Source organism: Pteropus vampyrus, unplaced genomic scaffold (genome assembly GCF_000151845.1).
Source record: "Pteropus vampyrus isolate Shadow unplaced genomic scaffold, Pvam_2.0 Scaffold483, whole genome shotgun sequence".
Classification (NCBI taxonomy): Eukaryota; Metazoa; Chordata; class Mammalia; order Chiroptera; family Pteropodidae; genus Pteropus; species Pteropus vampyrus.
The window spans coordinates 630,137-642,791 of NW_011889264.1; the positions used below are offsets into that span (position 1 = coordinate 630,137).

General features: G+C 33.2%; 1 pseudogene; it reads right to left on the reverse strand.

Annotated features, from left to right (window-relative positions):
• Positions 1-222: 222 nt before the first annotated feature.
• Positions 223-778, reverse strand: LOC111732696 (annotated as a pseudogene).
• Between the last annotated feature and the right edge of the window lie 11,877 nt (positions 779-12,655).

The following is a 12,655-nucleotide window of genomic DNA, read 5'->3' on the forward strand; positions in this document are numbered from 1 at the left end:
ACTGTTTTTTTTCCCCCTTCCAATCAGTACTTTAAAGAGTTTGTTACACTATTTCTTAGCTTATATTGTTTCCAATATAAGCGGTTGTCTTTATCTTTATTTCTCTGTGTATAACATATCTCTTTTCCCACCCCCCAGCTGTTTTCCCTTTTTTTTTCCTTTATCACTGATTTTAAGCAATTTGATTATCATGTATCTTAGTTTTCTTCATGTATTTTGTGCTTAGGGTTCATTGAACTTCTTGAAACCTGGGGGTAGGAAAGGGTTCTGCATCAAAGAGAAGATGTTGGGCCTTTGGGTGGTGAAGCTTGACTTGTGCTGGCAGTGCAGGACCCAGTAGGGCAGCAGGAACTTGAATTTAGAGTAGTGAAACTGTTTGTGCACTGTAGGCAGCAGTCGTTGGCCATGATCTCTTTCACCTTCATGATCTACATCGAGCAGACCCAGGCATGGTGCTGGGCTCCGATATCGTGATAGCACTGGGTGACAGTGCCCACAGTGGTCAGATCCTGGTATACCTGGTACATGTTGGTGCCACTGTGGGAGCTGCATTGTAGCCAGATCCCCGCTAGAGAGATTGCTTAATTATTGTAGACACTACTACATTGTAGACTGAAGACTTCTTCAGTGGAGACACAAAATACCAGAAGCAGGACTTTGTGACATGTTTAGGTGCAAACATTTGCATGTGGTAGTAGAGGGTTGGTGAGTGGCGTTTGGGAATGAGCAGGCAAAGCCCCACTGCCTTGTACTCTTGCAATGTGCCTGAGGCTTTCATGATATTCTTTCCATTCTCACCACTGCCCACAAAAGGGCTTATAGTTTTCATCAAATTTGAAAAATTTCAGCCATTAGTTCTTCAAATATTTGTTACCTGCCCATCCTTTCAGGAATGCCAACTACATTATATTTGGCCATTTGAACTTGTCTCATGGTTCACTGATGCTGTGTTTAATTTTGGATAGTTTCTATTGCTATGTCTTGTAGTTTACTAATCTTTTTGTCTGCTTTGTCTAATCTATTAATCTAATATAGTATATTTTTCATCTCACACATTTTAATTTTTATTTCTAGAAATCTAATTGTATCTTCTTTTAAAATATATCTTCTGTGTCTCCCTTTAACATGTTCAATCTTTCCTCTAACTTTTTCTCTTATAATTTTGTGAGTTTTTGCTTTTGATATTTTGAAGGTATATTGTGTTAAGAGCATACAAGTTTATACCTTGTGTGCATGTGTGTGTATATGTGCATATGTGTGTATATACAGATACACATAGATATACATACATACATATATAATCATCTTGTGGATTTTAAAAAAATTCCTTTTAAAACTTTTTGGTTTAATTTTTACTTTGACACTAAAATTACTAAAAACCACCAAAATCACTATATTACAGTTTTCTTCTGGTTAATGTTTGCCTGGCAAATCTTTTCCTATATTTTATCTTCAGTTTTTCAAGGTCAATATTTTTTGGGTATAAAGCACCAGAGAGTTGAATTTTATTTTGTTTAATGTTATCATCAGTCTTTGAATTAGATTTAATCCGTTGACAGAATTTTGCTCTTAGTCATTACAAAGAATCAGACAGGGAGTTATAAAAATAGCTAACATGGGGGGAAACACAGATGTTTAAGAACTCTTTTAAATCCCTTCCTTGGTCATGGGTCCCAATTAATTAGTTTCTGATTTCCTTTCTTGAATAGAGGCTAGAACTCCAGTGGCTCCCATTAAATCATCTTCTTGGCATATAGGCCTGAAGATACTGATGGAGAAAAATGGCCTTACTCTCCTAACGTAGGAGATTACACTTAAGGTGTTCTCCTGGCTTCCTGCCCACATGAGAATGAATCTTTTAAAGCATTTATGCACAGTATTTTTTTGCTCGAAAGTTAATTTTAAGCAATGCAAATCTTTTAAAAAAGCTATTTTTTAGTGTGTAGATTTTCTAATTGTCTCCATATTCTTTAGTTTATGAAGTTGCTCCTTTGGCCATTCCTTTTAAGATAGCCATACACCAAGTTTACTTGATCACTATTGGGGTGAATTTTTTTATTCTGATAAACTATATACAGTTCATGGTCATTTATAGTGAATACAAGGTAACATGCCTATTACATAAAAATAAAATAATTGTTTTTGTGAAATGAATTGGAAGATGTGGCTTAATTAGACAGTGGGCATTTGTATTCTCCTGTTATCACTTTAGAGCTGCAAAAATGGAAGTAATTTATTTCATTTTGGTAATACTCCTTCTTTCTGGTCCAACAATTTATCAGAAATGTTAATCCAGCAAGCAGTAAGTGGAGGGGGCTAGAGAAAAGAGAGGGGGATTTAAAATTAGCCTGGAAATATTGCACATCTCATTAAAAATGTAATCATGCATAAAATGAGATCAATGAAAATTTATCTAAAAGTGCAAGAAAAAGGCATTTTCTAGTATGATACTAGATTTAATAGACTGGATTTTAATTTAGTCAGTTTGCTACAAAAAAATCTCTCCAGGCTAAATAAAACAGTTTTCCCTCCCAGTTATTGTACAGACAGCTAATTTCAGACCCTTTCCTTCTGATATTCAATCTTATCTCTTGCTGGATATGGATTTCAGTATATTGCAGAATTTGTTTTCTTTACATTTTCCATTACTGCTTTCATTTGCATGATAAATGATTAGAAGCAGAAACAGGAAAAAAACCCCATGCAGAACATTTCTTTATTAATTTTGTTTAAATTATAGTAACTTTCTTATTCATTCCCCTCCCCGTTTAACAACCACTATATCTGAGAGTTATTTTAATATTTTGTTGTACAGCTAGGGAAATGGGTTACACATTTTTTTACCTTGCACTTTCTTCAAATAACATTTTATTTTATTCTTATGTTTGTAGTTTACATTTTGGTTTCTGCCCTGCACTGTTAATGATATTGATGAGCTTTTCTCTTAAGAGACTCTTGTGTTTGAGCCTGAGTCTAAGGTACTAAAGTATGTTGACAGTGATGAACTTAAGGGCTTTGAAGATTTGTTTTACAGTTTATTTCATCACAATTCTTAAACAGTAAATAGGGTTTGTAAAGTTTAGTCTCGTTTATTTTCTGCCCCTTAGCTCTAAGGTGTTTTCTAGTCTGATAATTTAGAAATGTGAAATGATGTAACAACCTAAATTCATTAATGAAGAACGTCTAATGCCTTCCTTTCTTCTAAGGTTCTAAATGAAAAGGAGCTAGCTTTATCAATAAAAACTTGCCTGGGAAAAATCTGCCTGAGCAAAAATAAAATTATTGTACAAATCGAATAAATGGTTCTTGCAAAATTTGTCTATAAGAGAAAAATCCTGTATGTTCATTTTAGATCATTCACATAGATAACTTTTCTTTTTCTATTACACAAATTTTAGGTAAATGCTTTCCTGTTGTACAAAAAATGTAAAGAATACAGTTAATTGAATACTCCCTTGATCATTTCTCCTATCCTACTGTCTTCCCTAAAAATAACACACCGGTCAGCAGCTATTCTTTCTGACATTTTTCTCTGTAAAGTAGATATATACATATAGAAAAAAACATTAGTTTTAATTTTTAAAAAATTATTCTAACATAAAAGGTATGCCATTTTAATTTTTCTGCATTTTCTTTAATATTATGGCTTTGAAAATTTTCCATTTTAACACATATAAGTCTACTTTTTTTCGTCGAGTTGTTGCATAGTAGTCTATAACATGGAGCTAGAAAGATCTGGAAAGAACCTAAGTATCCATCAATAGGAGAATGTTAACCATGACAAACAATGGTACTATGGTAACCTTTGTATATACCTCTGTGCTCAGTGAAAATACTTCTTTGGGGAAGATACCATAAAGTAGGCAAGTAGGGTCAATGAGTGCACTTCAAATTTCCTTTGAGTATGGTTTTACCTAAATCCCACAGGTTTTACAATGCTCTTATTTTCATTTCTAAATAGTTTGTAAGTTCTGTATTGATTTTTCACTTAAACATAAGAGTTATTGTCATGGGGGTTTTAAAGTTTCTAAGTCTATAGATTTTTCTGGTTATCTTTTTGATGATGAATCTAATTTTATTTCATTGTGATCAATCAATATGGCTTATGTGATTTCTGCTTTACGGGAGTCGATAAGATTTTTCTTCATGACCTAATATGTAATCAGTTTGTGTGTGTGTGTGTGTGTGTGTGTGTGTGTGTGTGTGTGAGTGTCCTTGACTGTTAGAGAAGAATTATCTGTATTATATTCAGTATTCTATTTTATATCTATTAGATCAAACTTGTTAATTAGCTTATTCAAATAGTCTGTATTCTTTTTGTCCATCTATTTTATCTACTAGTTCCTAAAAGCTGTGTTGATAGATATGTTCAAGAGTTTATGAGTTACATTTTCTTGGCAAATATTCCTTTTTGTCTTTTTAGTGCATCTGCCTAAAATTCTTTCTTTTTTCCTGATACTAAGAATTGTTTAGTGTATCTTTTTTATACTGTTATGTTCACTCTTTCTGTATTATCTTATTTTAGATATGCCTTTTAAATGTAGCCTGTAGGTTTTCTATTGCAATATGAAAGTTTTTATTTTTAATAGATAATTGATCCTTCCCCCAAATCATCATTACCATAAGTTGTGTTTAGACTTATTTATATTTTCTATTTATTTTATTCCACTTTTCCCCTCCAGTGGTGGCTCGTAAGTTATGCCTGTTTTTTTCTGTTCTTTTTTGTAATTACACTTATAATTTTAACAAACATATTGATTGTATTACTTTCCAACATTGTGTTGACTACCTCTGCCTTGTCCTAGAATAAGGTGAATACCTTGATATATTTTTATTTCTGTCACTTTCCACCTTCTCTAACACTGTTCAAGTCTTTAGTTCCAAAACGTTAAATTTTTTTTTATTCGAAACCAACATTTGCTTAAATTTAATTAGTTTTACTGGTTTCTTTGCTCACCCTTGTTTTTATATCCTCTCTTGCTTGCTCTCACTATAGTTCGATCTCTCAGTCTCTCTCTTTGAGTACATTCTCAAGAAATTCTATTAGTTTGTATATGAATGCTTGCATATCTGAAAATGTCCTTATTTTGAAAAATAATTAGAATTCTCTAGAATTTTAGGTTTAAATGTTTTTCTCTTAGCATATTGGTGATGTTGTTCTATTAGAAATCTGAAGTCAATTTTATTCTTATTTACTTTCAGGTCAGATTTTCATGTTTTTTCCCCCCTCTGGAACATTTCAAAAAAAAAATAAATTATAGGTAATACTTTTACCTAATTCACAAATAAAGTCATAAAATCTTGCACTCAGAATTCTTGCTTCTACCCTCATTTCCACCTTCCTGTTTTCCCTTCCATAGGTAATCATTTCTATTAGATTTTTGTTTACCTTTTCCGTGTATATTTATTCAAAGAAAAGCAAATGTATATTTCTTTGTTACAGAAGAAAGATGTTACAGAAGAAATTCTTTGTTACAGAAAAGGTAGCATACTACATCATTGGCTTTGCATCTTACTTTTTTTCAGCAATATGTATCCTGAAGATTTTTCCACATCAGTACGTAGAGATATTCCTGAGCCTTTTATTCAATTGCATAGTATTTAATTGGCTGGATCTATCCATAGTTTTGACCAATACCCTAAATGGACTGCTGGATCATTTCCATTTTTTGCTATTACAAATAATGCCATAATGAATAATCTTCGACATATGCCATTTTATATGTGTGCAGATGTATCTGTGGGATAGAGTCCCAGATGTAGGATTATGAGGTCAAAGGGTAAATGCATCTGTATTTTTCATAGTGATAGTCAGATTCCTCTCCTTGAGCGTTGTACCATTTTACTTTCTCACTAGCAATGTATTTTCTACGACTGTTCCTTTCAGCCTAAGAGTGTTGTCAAAATTTTAATTTTTGCCAAATTGGTAGATAATAAGTGATATGTCAGTGTAGTTTTGATTTACCTTTATCATACTATAAGGAAGATTGAGACCTTTTTATAAGCTTAATGGTCATTTGTATGTATGGAATTTGTTTTATTTTGTTTTTGTTTTTGCTGAGGACTGTTTTGCCTTTTGTCCGTTTTTATTTTGGACTGTTCGTAATTTTCTTCTAGAATTCTAGATAATCTTTATAAATTAGGGAGATCCATCTTTGTAATATAAATTATAGTTTTCCCCCTTTTGAATTTGTCACTTGACTTTTAATTTTGCTCATAGTGCTTTTTGGCGTGCTGAAGGTTTTGATTTTTTATTCAGTCAATTTTACCAATCTTATATGGCTTCTGGATTTTGAAATCTAACTTATAAAGAACTTTCTCACTCCATTTTAAATGTATTTCTAGTACTTTTTTTTTAAACCTTTAAGTCTTTAATCCTTTTTTATACTTACGTACAGTGTGAAGTAGGGAACCAACTTTATCTTTTTCCCAGACTGTTACCCAGCTATCCTGATACTTATTAAAATGTCTTTCTACATCTCAGTAGTTTGAGATGTCATTTTAATAATATAATAAATTTCTATATACATTTTGATCTATTTCTCGACTTTCTGTTCTGTTCCAGTGATTTGTCTGTTTCTTCAGTCACCATTGTTTACTTTTAATTGGTGTATTTTAATAGCTAGTAGGTCTATTCTATCATTTCTCTTCTTTTTCAGAGAGTTTTTTTTTTTTTTTTTAACTGTTTAAGATTGTTTTTCCATATGAATTTTAGGAACAATTTGTCTAGTTCTAGAAAAATAACTCATTGGTATTTTATTGTATTGCATTAAATTAACTTAGGGAGATTTGACTTTGAGTCTTCCTTTCCAAGAATACAGTGTCTCTTTTTCATTTTGCTTTTATTCTTTGGCAATAGTTCAGTTTTCCTCCTATCGTTTGGTTTTGCACTTTTCTTGTTAAGCTTGTTGCTAGCTGTAAATAAGATCTTTTCTTCCATTGTATCTTCTAATTTGTTTTATTATATAAAGGGTATTGATTTCTTTTTAATTAATTTTACATACTGATATCTTACTGAATTATCTCATATCTTAGAGTGGTTTTTCAGTTGATTTATTCGGTTTACGGAAACAAAATAATGTCATCCAAAAATAGAGATAGCTTTGCCTCTTTCTAGTCTTATGCTTCTCATTTCTTTCTGTGTTCTAATTGAATTGGGCCAATACAATGACTGTGAGCATCTTTGTGCCTAATTTTAGCATGAATGCTTCTCCATTAGATGAGAAGCTGACCTCTGGGCTGATTGTCTGTGTGTGTGTGCAAGTGTGTATGAATTATCTCCCCTACCCATTTCTTTCTTTCTTCTTTCACTCCTATTAGATAAATTTAGAATATATGGATCTATTCTTTAAACTTCTTCCATTTCTTAATTTCTGTATCTTTTATGCTCTGATTTTTGAGAATTCTTTAGGTGTATTTTTCAGTTGACTTTTAAATTTTCAGCTTTGTCTATTTTGCTTTTTAGATCATGTACTAAGATTTTAATTTCAGAGATATTTTAAAGACTTTTTTTAAAGAGCAGTTTTAGGTTCACAGGAAAATAGAAAGGTGTAGAGATTTCTCATATATCCCAATCTCCTACACATGCATAGCTTCTCCCATTATCAGCATCACTTTTGTTAGAACTGATGAACTACAATGACTATCATATGGTACTTTTGTTAGAACTGATGAACTACATTGACTTATCATAATTACCCAAAGTCCAGAATGGTACTTTTGTTAGAACTGATGAACTACATTGACTTATCATAATTACCCAAAGTCTATAGTTTACATTAGCGTTCTCATACTCTTGGTGTATGTTCTGTGGGTTTGGACAAATATGTAATGACATATATCCGTCATTATAGTATCATACAAGAGTATTTTCACTGCCCTAAAAATCTTCACTGTTCATAGCCCCTTCAGTGTTCATACCCCCTTCTTCCAACTTCTGGCAACCATGGATTTTTTTTACTGTCTCCATAGTTCTATTCTTTCTAGAATGTCATATAGTGGAATCATACGGTAAGTAGCCTTTTCCGGTTGCTATCTTTCACTGAGTTGTGTGCATATAAGTTCCTCCATGTCTTTTCATGGCTTGATAGCTTGTTTCTTTTTAGTGCTGAATAATATTCCATTGTCTGGATATACCACAGTTTATTTATCCATTCACCTACTGAAGGACATCTTGGTTGCTTCCAAGTTTTGGCAATTCTAAATAAAGCTTCCATAAACCATGTACAGATTTTTCTGTGGACATGTTTTCAACTCCTTTGGGTTAATACTGAGGAGAGAAATTGCTGAATCAGATGGTAAGAGTATGTTTAGTTTTGTAAGAAACTGCCAAACTGCCTTCCAAAGTGGCTGCACCATTCTGCATTCCCACCAACAATGAATGATAGTTTCTGTTGTTCCACACCCTTGCCAGTATTTGGTGTTGTCAGTGTCCTGGGTTTTGACCATTTTAATAGGTATATAGTGGTATCGTATTGTTGTTTTATTTTGCATTTCCCTGATGACATGATGTGAAACATCTTTTTATAAGCTTATTTCCCATCTATATATCTTCTTTGGTGATGTGTTTGTTAGACAAAAATGTCTTTTGCCATTTTTTTTATTGAGTTGTTTATTTTCTTGTTGACTTTTAAGAATTCTTTGTATATTTTGGATAACAATCTTTTATTAAATGTGTTTTGTAAAAATTTTCTCTCTGTCTCTGGCTTGTCTTTTCATTTTCTAGATATTGTCATTGGCAGAGCCAGAGTTTTTAATTTTAACAAAGTTCAGCTAATCAGTTGTTTCTTTCATGGATTATGTCTTTGATGTTGTATCTAAAAAGCCATTGCCATACCCAAAGTCATCTAGGTTTTCTCCTATGTTATCTTTTAGAAATTTTATAATTTCTCATTTAAGGTCTGTGATCCATTCTGAGTTAATTTTTGTGAAGGGTGTAAGGTCTATGTCTGTATTCATTTTTTTGCATGTAGGTGTCGTTATTCCAGCACCATTTTTTGAAGAAATGCTCTTTGCTCTATTGTATTGCCTTTGTTCCTTTGTCAAAATCAGCTGACTATATTTATATGGGTCTATTTCTAGTCTCTCTATTCTGTTCATTGACCTATTTGTCTTAGTGACAGTTTTTAAAATTTGTTTACCTTATCTCTAATTTATTTTCCTCATAACTGCCTACTCTTGTTTTATAGATGCAATTTCCTATCATACATATAAATTCATATGTGTATATATGTATATATATGTTTATCATAGCTTTATGAGATATAATTCACATATCATAGAGATATGTGAATTATATCTCATAAAAAAATCCACCCCTTCAAAGTGTACAATTCAGTAGGTTTTAGTATATTTATTAAGCTGGACAATTATCACCACTATGTGGGCAGACCTGACTTCATCTTAAAAAGTTGACTCCATTTTAAAACTAATCTGCTTGAACCCTTGTCCCCCTTCCCTCCCCGCCTCCTTAGGGTGGACTCTGGAATATGCACAGAGTCTTAGGTTTAATCACAAACTACCATTAATCCTTCCTCCTCCATTTAGCCTTTCCTCTGGGGCAAGGCACCCTCAATGTTTAACTCACTCTGGTGCCAGAAGCCCTGATAGCTGGTCCCTTTGTTCCCTTGGATCACCACTGTATTCCTTTTGGAATATGTACTTCCATTTCTTAGAGGGGTATAAAACAGATGCTCTTGGGCAGGGGCGGGGAGGTGGGGCAATGAATGATGCAGGATCCATTTTTGTCCTATTGACACCTAGGACTGCGTTTCTTTAAGTGTCATGTTAAAACTCTTTAAACTGACAAGCTGGACTTGTCTGCATAGTTCTTTGGCCTCTTGGCTCCTTCCACATTTGGGGTCCACTTCGCATGCATACACAGCCTTTTCCAAAAACAACCACTATCTAATTTCAGAACATTTTCATTACTCCAAAAGAAACCCTGTACCCATTAGCAGTCACTCCCCATTTTGTCCTTCCATAGCCCCTGGCATCCACAAATCTACTCTCTGTCTCTAGATTTGCCTATTGTGGATATTTCCATATAAATGGGATCATACAATATGTGGCCTTTTGTGACTGGCTTCTTTCACTTAGCATAATGTTTTCAAGGCTCATTTAATTATAGCATGTATCAGAATTTTATTCCTCCTTATTGATGAATAGTAGAATATACTGCATTTTATTTATCCATTCATCAGTTGATGGACATTTGGCTATTATGAATAATGTTGCTATGAACATTCATGTATGTTTCTGTGTAGACTTATATTTTCAGTTCTCTTGGTTATATACCTCTGAGTGGAATTGCTGAGTCCTATATTACTTACATGTTTAACATTTTGAGAAACTGTCATACTGTTTTACAGAGTGGCCACTTAATTTTACTATCCCACAGCAATCAAAGTATGAAGGTTTCATTTTCTTCATGTGTCAGTCCTTCTCCTGTTTGATACTTTTTTTTTTTTGTGGTGGTGGTTTTCCTAAAATGTTTAGTGATTATTGGTTATGTGTTCTTCTTTATACCGGAGATCCCCTGTTTTTTTTTTTTTTTTTTTTTGTACACAATTAAGTTTTGGATGGTTTATTATTCAGCAATAGATAACTGTAACATATTAACATATTTAAGCCACGATTAATCAGAATGCTCAGAAAGTGGGCATGCATCTTCCTAATAAAAGCAACAACCACTAAAAACAAAAACAGAAAAAGAAAAACAAAAGCCCCTGTCCAATTTGTTTAAATTCTTGTGGTTAAAATTCTTTAAAAAAAAAAGTATAGGAGCTTTTGTTTTTGCTTTAGAAAATGTATTTATAATGTAATATAATACTGCATTTCTGGGGATTTCAAACATCAAATCTTATTGTCAGATCTGTGAGTATAGGTGGTGCAGGTTGGAGATATATTTTTTTTAGAGGTTGCTTTGCTAAATGGGCTTATGTGATCTCTGAGGAATTCCTTGAGCATGTTGAGCCCCTACAATGTCTAAAGATTTCTCATGCTGAGCTTTCTGTCTAGAATGTTCCTGACCACTTTTCATGTCTTAATTTCAGGGGGCCTCTTTTGATGTAGAACCGGAGTCAATGCTGGGAGTGTGGAAAGCAGGTCTCGGCTTTAGGGAGAGGGACTATTGAGAACCAGTCATGGTGTCCAGGCTTCTAAAAGACATCTGGAGACAGGGTAGTGCTCAGTGTGGCTCATGGTGGTGCAAAGATAGAAGGCCAGTCTAATCACCTGGATAAACACGAAAGAATTTAGGGGTAAAAATTATGGACATGCCTGGGTCTGAAATTGACACCTGGCCTAAGTGGGCTCAAGATTAGGAGAGCAAAGTGAATGAGTGACTGGAGCTTGACCTAATCTGTGAATCCTGAATGGACTATAACTGACTCATTGGATTTGTCTTCCCTATGCACAAGATGAAGGTGATGCCCTTCTAGATGTGCATGGTTGACATGCCCCTTTATCAAGACTATCAGAAAATATAGAGGTATTGTAAGTTTGTTCTTCTCCAATAGTATTCACAGACTATTTCTTAGCAATGATATAAAAATCTTCTCATGATTTGAGAATTCAGTTTCTAGAATCGATGATACTTTCTTTGAGTTTTCATTGCCCTTGGAAATGTGTTCTATTGCTAATTTACAGATAGTAGCTTTTAATATACTTTAAATAATAGAATTTAAGTATGTGCCTAAGCTGTGAGAATGTAATACATGTTTTCTAGGTGTTTCGAAGTTTAATCAAACAATCACCAATTATAATAGATAGTAGCCAAAGAGTAATGTGGTTTCTAAATTACATAAGGCCCACTGGTTTTAATTTCGAAATACTAATTAAAAAATTTTACAAAGCAATGCATAAGGTAGTATAAAATATTTCATAAAGCTAAGTTGATTGACAGACTATTAAAATGTAGGCTTTGATAAACTCATTGAATTTGATACTCATGCTATTTCAAACTTGGACTCTTCTTACACATCACCTTTAATGCCCCTCCTTGGTAATGGCCCTTCCTTTCACTATTCTCTTGTGCATCTTATTAACCTTATTTATATCCATTTTGAGCCATCTTTCTCCATTGAGCATCACTTCCAATCTTCCCTCATAGCAGAAATATCAGGATTTCATCATTTCAATCTTGTCACATAGCTTTTCCATTTCATTTTCTATAAGGTGGTTCCAAAATGGGTCCCAGAAAATTGATGGGCAAGTAAACAATTTCCTGCTCAGGAGTCCTACATTCTTTCTACTCTGAACCACAAGATAAACATAGTAGCTCACATTTGTTTCCTGGAAGTTTGATCATATATTTTTGTGGTAATTACATTTCCCCCTATGAGGTTTTCTGCACAAATCCATATGTTATTTTTTACACCAGAGTAAGCACTTCCATTTTGGTCAGGGAACTCCAATCTTGTGGCAAGTTAATATCATAAACTCTCTAATGTTACCCTATAAAAATAGTATTTCTTAAATGGTAGGAGTTCCGTGTAGTCACTACAGGAATACGTGATTGTAGTACTTTTTTTTTAACTTGAGATCATTTATACACCATAATAATTATTGAACAAAATGGATTTCTATATTTGGTGGGTTGATACTTTCTTTTTCTCCCACATAACATTTTATTTCAGTGGTTGTCTTTTACTAT